We start from the raw sequence: 10,259 nt of genomic DNA on the forward strand, positions 1-10,259 counted from the left end.
ATGCGTCCGCCTTCACATGGCCTTCTCCTCTGTTTCTCCTTCGCGTCTCTCCTCTTCTGAGAACATTGGTCACTGGACTTAGGGCCCACCCAACTAATCTGGGACAAGCCCCTGTTGAAACCATTAATTTAATCACATATGCAAAGACCCTTTTTCCAAACAAGCTCACATTCACAGGTTCTGCGCAGGCGTATCTTTTTGGGAAGGGGACCATCCCACCTGTCACGGGCAGGCAGATGGTATGTGGTACAACCATGGAAAGATTCTCATGCAGACACAGAGGTAGAGGGCCAGTGGAACGGGAGAAAAATGTCTTCTTATCCTTTGTTTGGCAAGGAAACCATGTGTGTGCGTATCTAAGCATAAAAAAGTAATCGTGGGGCGCCTGGGTGGCGCAGTCGGTTAAGCGTCCGACTTCAGCCAGGTCACGATCTCGCGGTCCGTGAGTTCGAGCCCCGCGTCGGGCTCTGGGTTGATGGCTCAGAGCCTGGAGCCTGTTTCCGATTCTGTGTCTCCCTCTCTCTCTGCCCCTCCCCCGTTCATGCTCTGTCTCTCTCTGTCCCAAAAATAAATAAACGTTGAAAAAAAAAATTTAAAAAAAATAAAAAAAAAGTAATCGTGAGAGAAAACCCAGGAGTGTCTAGAATGGATCTTGCTCTGTGGCAAGATTACAGATGATTTTTCTTTGTTTTCATTCATTCATTCATTCACTCATTCATGGTTCGTACATTAAAAGAAGATGATGCTACGTTACTTTGTACTGTGAAAAAAGCAAATAACAGAGAGGGAGAGAGAGAGAGACAAAGAAGAAAAGGCTGAGTGATAGCAGTGTTATGATCTGCATGAAACAATGACAGGAGTTTGCCCAAAATGTAAATGAGAGAAAGCCCCCACGTGTGGTCACGGGTGACCCATGCTTCTCTCCTAATAACATGAATGGAAAAAGGCAGAGTGCCTGCTTGGGTGGCTCTGTCGTTAATCATCTGACTTTGGCTCAGGTCATGATCTCACGGTGCGTGAGTTTGAGCTCCACAAAGAGCTGAGAGCCTGCCTCAGGTTCTCTGTCCCCCTCTTTCTCTGCCTGTCTCCCCCTTGCACTCTCTCTCCGTCGGTCTCAAAATAAATAAAATTAAAAAAAAAAAAAGAAAGAAAGGAAAAGAGCATTCATGCTCTGTTTTTCAAGCCCCAAAGCACTTTTACTGTAGTCTATGGGATTTTCAACCACTGGCTTCTGTCCCATCACAACAAAGAAAAACGGCCATATCCTGGCCTTCGGAGAATGGATTTAATTGCATTTGTTTACATGGCCAAAGCAGGGCTGGGCATTACCACGACCACAGGTGCCTCAAGGCTCTGACATACAGCTGACCTTAGACCGTGGCCGTGTAAGAACTTTTCTTCACACTGAGTCTGCATCCTGGCCAGAAGGTTCCGATGCTGAGAATACCTTGGGGGTCCCCAAGTCATCCCGGCATAGCCCTGCCCCTTCACTCAGTGTCTCAGAAGACATTCTGCTCTTTAGACAACTTGTCATTAAGACCTAATCTCCTACTTCTTTTCATGTTTCTTCAAAACTTATCAGAATATCTTTAGGCAATCCTAGGAAGCGGGAGTTGCAAGTGCAAAGGTCCTGAGGCAGCCACAAGGAGAAGGTGGGGAAGTCACAGACGTCAAGATGTGAGAGGAAGTGAGTCTAACCATAGGGTTTTCTCATAAGGAAAGGGCAACAGATAAAGGGTCTTGACTTGAAATGACTTAAAGCCTTTTTTAGCAGACTTTATTTTTTTTAAGGACAGTTTTAGATCTACAGAAAAATTGAGAACACAGAATATGGGGCACCTGGGTGGCTCAGTCGGTTAAGTGGCCGACTTCAGCTCAGGTCATGATCTCGCGCCCCGCGAGTTCGAGCCCCGCTTCGGGCTCTGTGCTGACAGCTCGGAGCCTGGAGCCTGTTTCAGATTCTGTGTCTCCCTCTCTCTCTGCCCCTCCCCCACTCACACTCCGTGTTTCTCTCTCAAAAAAAAAAAATAAACATTAAAAAAAATTTTAAGCTGAGAACTTAGTATAGAAAGTTCCCATATGTCCCAGTTTCCCCTGCTACTAACATCTTACATTAGCATGATACATTTGTTGCAAGTAATAAATGAAAATTGATGCCTTCGTATTAACGCAGGGTGTATTTAGACTTCCACAGTTTTTATCTTATCTAGGACACCACATTGCATTTAGTTGCCTTGTCTCTTCAGCGTCCTCTGGCTGTGGCAGTTTCTCAGATGTCCTTTGCTTTTGATGACAGGGACAGTTTTGAAAACCGACTACTGGTCATATATTTTGGAGGAGCCTTGACTATTAGAATTATCTTACGTTTTGTTTTGTTTTGTTTTGTTTTGTTGTAGAAGTCTGCCTGCTGGCAGAGAAGAGATTGCAACGGCGGGGAGGAGTGGAAGGCGTGTGCTTTATTCAGGAAGGACATGAAAGAGAGGCAACATGGTGACCGGAAGTGGATGGGGTCCAGATGCATCTGGAGTTAGAGCCGCCGGGCTTCGAGGACAGATTGGATGTAGGCTAGGAGAGAGGGAGAGAAGTCTCTCAATAATGAATAAACATTAAAAAAAATTTTTTTTTTTAAAGAATATAGGTACTGAAGAGTAGATGTGATCACCAAATGTAGAGAAGGAAGAAAGTCCAAGAATTGAGTTCTGGAACATTCCAGCCTTGGGAGAAACGAAACGTGGAAGGGAGACGGCATTAGTTTCTAAGGGCTGCCATAACCATGTGCCACAGAGTGGGTGACTTAACGCCACGGAAAAGGGTTGTCTCACAGTTCCGGAAGCCAAAAGTCTGGCGTGGAGGTGTCCTCTGGGCTGTCCCTTCTCAGGCTTCCGGTGAAGGCTGGCAATCTTTGGTGTCCCTTGTCTCGTAGAGGTGTCACTCAATCTCTTTCTCTATCTTCCCTTGGCCTTCTCCGTGTGTCTTCTCCCTGTGTCGTCCTCCTACAAGGACACCAATCACGTCGGCCTAGGAGCTCCCTCTACTCCCGGTGACCTCACTTACCTAACCGATTACATCTGTAATGACCCTGTTTCCAAATAAAGTCACATTCCGACTGGAAGTTAGGTTTGCCACACGCCTTTTCTGGTAACAGAGACCGACGAGGAGCTGCCACAGAATGAGCTGGTCCAGAAGTAAGTGCAGATGTGGTTCAAGGAAGGGGCGTCGGGTGCGGCTGCTGGGTCAGCTGAGGACAGGAAGCGATCCGTTGCAGGTGACGCCTGGGGACCAGAGCCTGCTGGGCATGGTTCCAGGGGGAAAGGGAAGAGACAATGTCTACGCAAACGTGGACGAGTCTTTTTAGGAGCTTGCGGTAAAGGGAAGGAGAGACAGCGGTTGGTCGCTGGGAGGGTTTTGCCCTTGTGGGGGCAACTACAGGATGATGGTGATCTAGACGCAGTGAAGGGGGGAAACTGAGGCTGCCAGAGAGAGGCGGGGAGAATTGCTAGGGGTTATGGGCTCTCGCGGTCAAGGACAGTGACAGCCCCCACCTCCTCGCAGGAGGGAAGGCAGAGTGCAGAGGTGAATACTGACGGGTGGCGGGTGGGATGCACAGGGGTGGCTACGTATGACGGCCAGAGTGTGTGGACGTCTCTTCTGACGGCCTCTGTCACGCTGTCACTCATTAGGGCGCGAGGTCCTGTGATTCTCCAGCAGCCCCCACGGCTCAGTGTGGCAGGGGGGAGGGACCGGGAGGTCTAAAGGTTTCCTTCCAGTCACTCAGTTAGGGGGCGAACCCGGGTAGAGTTCAGGTCCCCTGACTCTCAGGGCAAGGCTTCTCCCAATGCGCCACCCCTGCCTTGGGCCACTGAAAGAAGACATTCAGCCCGAAGTTCTCCCCCCGCTGCCCACTGGCCGGGTGAGCCGACACTCCCCAGCCCCTCGGGAGTCCGCAGACGGGCCAGCCCGGGCCTCCGGCCCTCAGAATGCAGGCCGTTGTCCAGCACTTGGCTCCCGCCCGCTCAGTTGTGTGCTTGCCTCGAATTAGACCTGCTTAGGGCCATTTTTCTTCGGTTTCGATTTAGCTAGATCTCACCTACACCGATTCAATACGAGTGGCAATAAAGTTTATTTCTCTGCAGACGCGCTGGGGAAAACGATAAAGGTGGGGATCTCAAGATGGGAGCAGGTATGGGCGAAACAGTCGTTAACAGGCTGGGGGAGAGCCGTAAGAATCTTGACGCCTTCTGCACCGGAAATGTTCACGTGCTTTAAGTTTTCACTCCACTTTAAGGAACCCAGGAGCAGCCTTGGCGGATAGCGCGTTCAGGGGTAGCTTCTGCACGAGAGAGTACAAAGAGGCTCGGGTCAGCGGACACGCCGTCGTGGACAGCCTGGCCTGACATCACAAGGTGAGTGGGTGAGTGTCTGTCTATGTCTTTGAAAGTGAAATGACCCGACTAAGGTGAACGTGTGTCATTTTTCACGATTCCCCGCTTCGAGACTGTTTCCATGAGACGACTAACTACCAACGCCGATCGTGTCGATATGAGGGCTTCTGCTCTACTCAGCGAGTTGCTCACCCCTTGTCTCCCCTTCGACCAGGAATCGGCAAAAATCAGCACTGGCTGTAGGTCACGCACATCCCCTTTAACCGTCCTCGGTTGGCACGTGCCTCTGAGTCAAGCCCACACAATCGTTGGCAGGGAGGTGACAAACTCCGATGCTCACAGCGGACAGGCAGGTAGCATGTGGGAGCAAAATGGGCCAGGTGTCAGAAAAACAGACACAGATACACTTCGCTTTCCTTTTAAATGTGTAGGAACACTCTTTACACCCACAGATAAATATGGCTAACCAGGGGTCTTGGGGTTTGTGACTCTGTGTCTTAGGGCTCATCCCTTCTCTTGCCTTGGTTCCCAAGAGGCACCAGGAATTGGCCCTGAACCCCAATGGGCACCACCTACAGAAGGGGTACGAGCAGAACACGAACTTAGGCTCTCCAAGGAGCAAAATATCACAAAAGAAGGACCAAAAAGTGGGACAACATATAACATCCAAAGCAGAAGTATTGGAACAGATGAGCAAGGCTTTGAAACACTAATTATCCGGGTGCCTGCGTGGCTCAGTCCGTTGAGCGTCAGACTTCAGGGCAGGTCATCAACTCGAGGTTCGTGGGGTCGAGCCCCGCATCGGGCTCTGTGCTGACAGGTCAGAGCCTGCTTCGGATTCTGTGTCTCCTCTTTCTGCCCCTCCCCTGCTCACACTCGCGCGCTCTCTCTCTCTCAAAAATAAATAAAAATGTTGAAAAAATTTGAAACACTCCTTATATTTATTTTATAGAACATGAAGCAATTGGCAATACGAAACAGGAATAAGAAGGCATTCATTTACAAGACCTGAGAAAAATGATTAAGTATGAAGGTTTTTCTAGTTGAAATAAAGAACACAGCAGATGTGGCAAAAAGAAGCTGTCCGCACATAGCAAAATCACAGCTGGTGGGAGCCCCGGGGCAGGGCGGGTGGCCCAGTGCTTTTGTGAAGCCTTCTGGACCCCAAGCAGAAGCCAGACAATTTTTTTTAATGTTTATATATTTTTGAAAGAGAGAGACAGAGTGTGAGTGGGGGAGGAGCAGAGAGAGAGGGAGACACAGGCTCCAGGCCCTGAGCTGTCGGCAAAGAGCCCGACGCAGGACTCGAACCCACGAACCGTGAGATCATGACCTGAGCCGAAGTCGGACGCTTAACCGACTGAGCCACCCAGGGGCCCCCGGAAATTTTTTTTTTAATGTGGATTCTCTGCGTTTAAAAAAAATTTTTTTTAAGTTTATTTATTTATTTTTCAAAGAGAGAGAGAGAGAGAGGGAATCCCAAGCAGGCTCCATACTGTCAGCCTGGAGCCCCATGTGGTGCTGGAACTCACGAACCATGAGATCATGACCTGAGTCGAAACCAAGGGTCGGACGCTTAACCGACTGAGCCACCCAGGGGCCCCGGATCCTCTGCATTTTAAAATATTATCTCAATTGTACAGAAATACTGAGAAAGCCAGACAAAGCACACAGTCTCAGTCTGTGGATTCCTGGTTTGTGAATTCTAAGGCTCATAGCCCTGACCTCGTTGATTTGTAATGTGTGAGCTACTGATCGTCTACATGATCATTCTTTTTCACACCGAGGATCAGTTGCTGCCTGAATTGAACTGACGGTGGGATGAGCCACACATCGGACACGCAGTAGACTACCATCGTTTAAAGCCTAGTTTGTGACAGGTGCTTTACATGCATTATTCCATCGAATCCCCCACAACAGCCCTGCGCGAGAGAGTTATTATCTCCGTGTTTCTATAAGCTGAGGCTTAGAGGGGCTAAGTAGAGCTGTGGCATACTCTGGGTCCCGCGCCTGGGTCAGACGCGCCAAGGTACGTTCCCACCGGTCTGAGGGGTGACAGGTGGGACATGAACGCAGAAGGCTCTTTGCAGCCCGGGGAAGGAACCAGCCTCCAGGAGCCATGAACTATCTTAGGGGGTAACAGCGCAAGGCAGCGAGGGAGGGCTTGCAGAGGAGGCCTAGGCGTGCTCCTGGCTCTTCTTTTGGTACCGATGGAGACTTTGGCAAGTTACTTAGAGAAGCAGTGATGGAGGTCGGCTTAGGGGCTTCCTGAGGAGAGGATGTTCTCTTTATCGCTCAGCAAGTCCTGTTCTAAAACTCAGAGCGTGCCAAGTTGAAATTCCGGTGAATCGCGCTGGAGTCTACTCACAGACTTGATAACTTTCTGAATGCAGAACTGGGGTTTGTAATACGGTAAGAGTCCAGAAATTTTAAATTAAATTTCTTCAGAAAGTTCAGGACCGAATGAATGTCTCTGTACAACCAAAGTCTGCAAGAGTCTTTGGCACACGAGCAACTAAGGAATAGATGAAGTGGATTTCATCGAATTTAAAATTTTGTGCTTTGAAGAACACCATCAAGAAAGTGAAAAGACAACCCACCGAATGGGAGAAAATATTTGCAAATCATATACCTGATAGAGGACTTGGAGCTAGAATATATAGAGAACTCTTCGAACTCAATAATAACAAGACAACCGGACTTAAAAATGGGCAAAAGAGGGGCCGGGGTGGCTCAGTAGGTTAGGCGTCCGACTTCGGCTCAGGTCATGATCTCGCAGTTTATGGGTTCGAGCCCCGCGTCGGGCTCTGTGTTGACAACTCAGAGCCTGGAGCCCGATTCAGAGTCTGTGTCTCCCTCTGTCTCTGCCCCTTCCCTACTCATGCTCATGCTCATGCTGTCTCTCTCTCTCTCTCAGAAATAAATAAATATTAAAAAAATTTTTTTTTAATGGGCAAAAGATCTAAACAGACATTTCTCCAAAGATTTGTGAATAGCTAATGAGAGCATGAAAAGATACTCAACAGCACTCATCATCGGGGAAATCAAATCAAAATCACAAGGAGGGGCGCCTGGGTGGTTCAGTCAGTTGAGCATCGACTCCTGATTTTCGGCTCAGGTCATGATCCCAGAATCGTAGGATTGAGCCCTTTGTCAGGCTCCGTGTTGAGCATGGAGTCTGCTTAGGATCCTATCTCCCTCTGCCCCTGTCCCCAGCTTTTGCACTCCCTCTCCCTCTCTCTCAAATTAAAAAGAAAATCACAATGAGTTACCGCTTCGCACTCACTAGAATGACTAGAATACAAAAGAGAACAATAAGTTTTGGCGAAGATGTGGAGAAGCTAGAACCCTCATACACTGCCGAAGGAACGTAAAACGGTGCAGCCACTTTGGAAAACAGTCTAGTGACTCCTCAGAAGGTTAAACGTAGAGTTACCATATGACCCAGAAATTCCACTGTTGGGTCCATAGTCAAGAGAAACGAATGTGTCCATATGTGTCCATATAAAAGCTTGTACCTGAATATACATAGCAGCATTATTAATAATAGCCAAAAAGTAGAAACACCAAATGCTCATCGACTGATGAATGGATCAATAAAATATGTTCATACAATAAAATATTATTTTGCCATAAAAAGGAAGTAAAGTACTGTTCCATGTGACAACATGAACATGAACCTTGAAAACCTCATGCTAAGGGAAAGAAGCCAGATACAAAAGACAACATACTGTAGGAGTCCATATAGGAAATATGGGCCATTTCCATATAGGATGGGCAATTGATAGAGATAGAAGGTATCTAATTGCCTAGTTGTAGGGGTGATTAGGGAGTGATGGCCAAAGAGTATGAGGTTTCTTTTTGAGGTGATAAAGTTTTAAAATTGATCGTGGTGATAATTTCACAACTCCGCGTATATTAGAAACCATTGAATCATATATTTTAAATGAAGGAATGGTATGGTGTGTGAATTACATCTTAATAAAGCTGTTACCACAGGGGCACCTGGTTGGCTCAGTCGGTGAAGCCTCCGACTTCTGCTCAGGTCATGATCTAGCGGTTTGTGAGTTCGAGCCCCGGGTCGGGCTCTGTGCTGACAGCTCGGAGCCTGGAGCCACTTCAGATTCTGTGTCTTTCTCTCTCTCTCTGCCCCTTCCCCAATCACACTCTGTCTCTCTCTGTCCCTCAAAAATAAATAAACATTAAAAAAAATTAAAAAAAAAATAAAGCCGTTACCACAAAAGTGGCCTTTGGATTGGAATTTAATAGCAACGCAGTGAAAAGAGAATTGATGGCGACTATTTCCTGAAAGGTCTAGTCTGCATCAGGACCAGAGCCCATACGTCTTAGTTACTCGACCCATTTAAATACCCTAAATACCGGCCTGTTGCTCATTTACTTCCTTGTGAGTGACTTCTTTACATCCTGGCGCAGCAAATGCCAGCCCAGCCAGACGGATTGTCTTGGAGGTCAGGACGACATCTCGGCATATTCTAAATCAAGCTGGAAATTTCCTGCCTCCCTTGTTAGTTCCTGCCAGCACGATGCGGCACAGAAAGGAGACACGTGGCTTCCCCGGCGTTGGGCCGCCCCACGGTGAGCGGAGAAGAGAGCTGTGTGTAATCTGCTGGAGGCGGGTGTGCAAGCCTGGGGTGCAAGTCCGAAACCAAGCGGCACCCACCGCCCACTGCAGCCCTCCGTCCTCAGGGGGCGTCCCGGGCCATGGCGTAGGGCCCCCTCGCTCCCAGGTCCGGGTTGTTTTCCTTCTGAAGAGATGGTCATACAACTGCCTCTTAAAACCGTGCTTTGTAAACCATGAACTTGAATGTCTAGGCAAAGAAATGAGCCAGTGAACATGTAAATGACACTTCCTTTGAAGCTATCGTGCAGTGTTTGCGGAATACTTCCATGCTTTAAAGAGTATAGTTTCCCTCCGCACACGCAGGGTGCTTTTACCCTCCGCCGTGGCTTAAATAGTCAGACCCGAGTGCACTGACGTGGTCCGCGTCCTTGTCGTTACTGGCCGCGGGGTATTTGAGATCACTGTACAATTTGCTCAGCCGTTTCCCCTTTTCTGCGTGTCTGGCCCGATTCCAGCTTTATATATACCATGTTAAGTTGCAGCTGCTGTGTATATATTTGTACGTATTAGGTTGTTGGGTTTTTTTTCTTTCTTCTGAAGCATTATTTTCCTGTAGCATATTCCCCAAAGCGGAGTTACGGGTCAAACAGTTCTGTAGCTCTTGTTACCTATTGTCCAATTTTTCTCAAGAAGAGGAGAAACATTGTGAAGCGCCACCAGCCATGTAAGCATGTGCTCATTTCCCTAAAGTCCTGCCAGCATTGTCCTTTATTCTATTAAAAAAAAAAAAAAGATTGTGCTAAATAGGTGGGAGATTTTTTTTTATGTTTATTTATTTCTGAGAGAGACCCAGAGCATGAGTGGGGGAGGGGCAGAGAGAAACAGAGACACAGAATCCGAAGCAGGCTCCAGGCTCCGAGAGGTCAGCACAGAGTCCGACGCGGGGCTCGAACCCACGAACCGTGAGATCATGACCTGAGCCGAAGTAGGACGCTCAAGAGACTGAGCCACCCAGGCGCCCCGGGAGATTGTTTTAAGTGACATTTCTATCATTGCCGGGAGTTTGAAATCCACCAGTTTGGCGTGGGGCCAGACGTCCAAAGGTCCATGTGGGGACCCCAGCGGGAAAGCGGGCAGTGAGCCCCACCCAGGGAAGGAGGAGGGGCTCACTGAGAAAGCGCCACCAGCATTCAGGTGCATTTCCCCTCTGACCTAAGTCCCCAGCCTGCAGACCTGCTGGTTCACTCAGCCAGGACGCCTCCCCCTGCTCACAGCTCTTGCTAATACCTATAAAT

General features: G+C 48.5%; 1 long non-coding RNA gene across 1 annotated transcript; it reads left to right on the forward strand.

Moving 5' to 3' along the window:
- The first annotated feature begins 3,099 nt into the window (after positions 1-3,099).
- On the forward strand, positions 3,100-4,720 carry LOC124521296 (uncharacterized). Its single transcript, XR_006964444.1, has 3 exons — positions 3,100-3,185; positions 4,286-4,403; positions 4,597-4,720. It is a non-coding gene; the product is annotated as an uncharacterized LOC124521296 (long non-coding RNA).
- The last annotated feature ends 5,539 nt before the right edge of the window (positions 4,721-10,259 follow it).

The sequence above is a fragment of the Lynx rufus genome, unplaced genomic scaffold (assembly GCF_022079265.1).
Source record: "Lynx rufus isolate CCGP_SWC_20201006 ecotype Redwood Valley unplaced genomic scaffold, mLynRuf1.p SCAF_3, whole genome shotgun sequence".
Taxonomy (NCBI): Eukaryota; Metazoa; Chordata; class Mammalia; order Carnivora; family Felidae; genus Lynx; species Lynx rufus.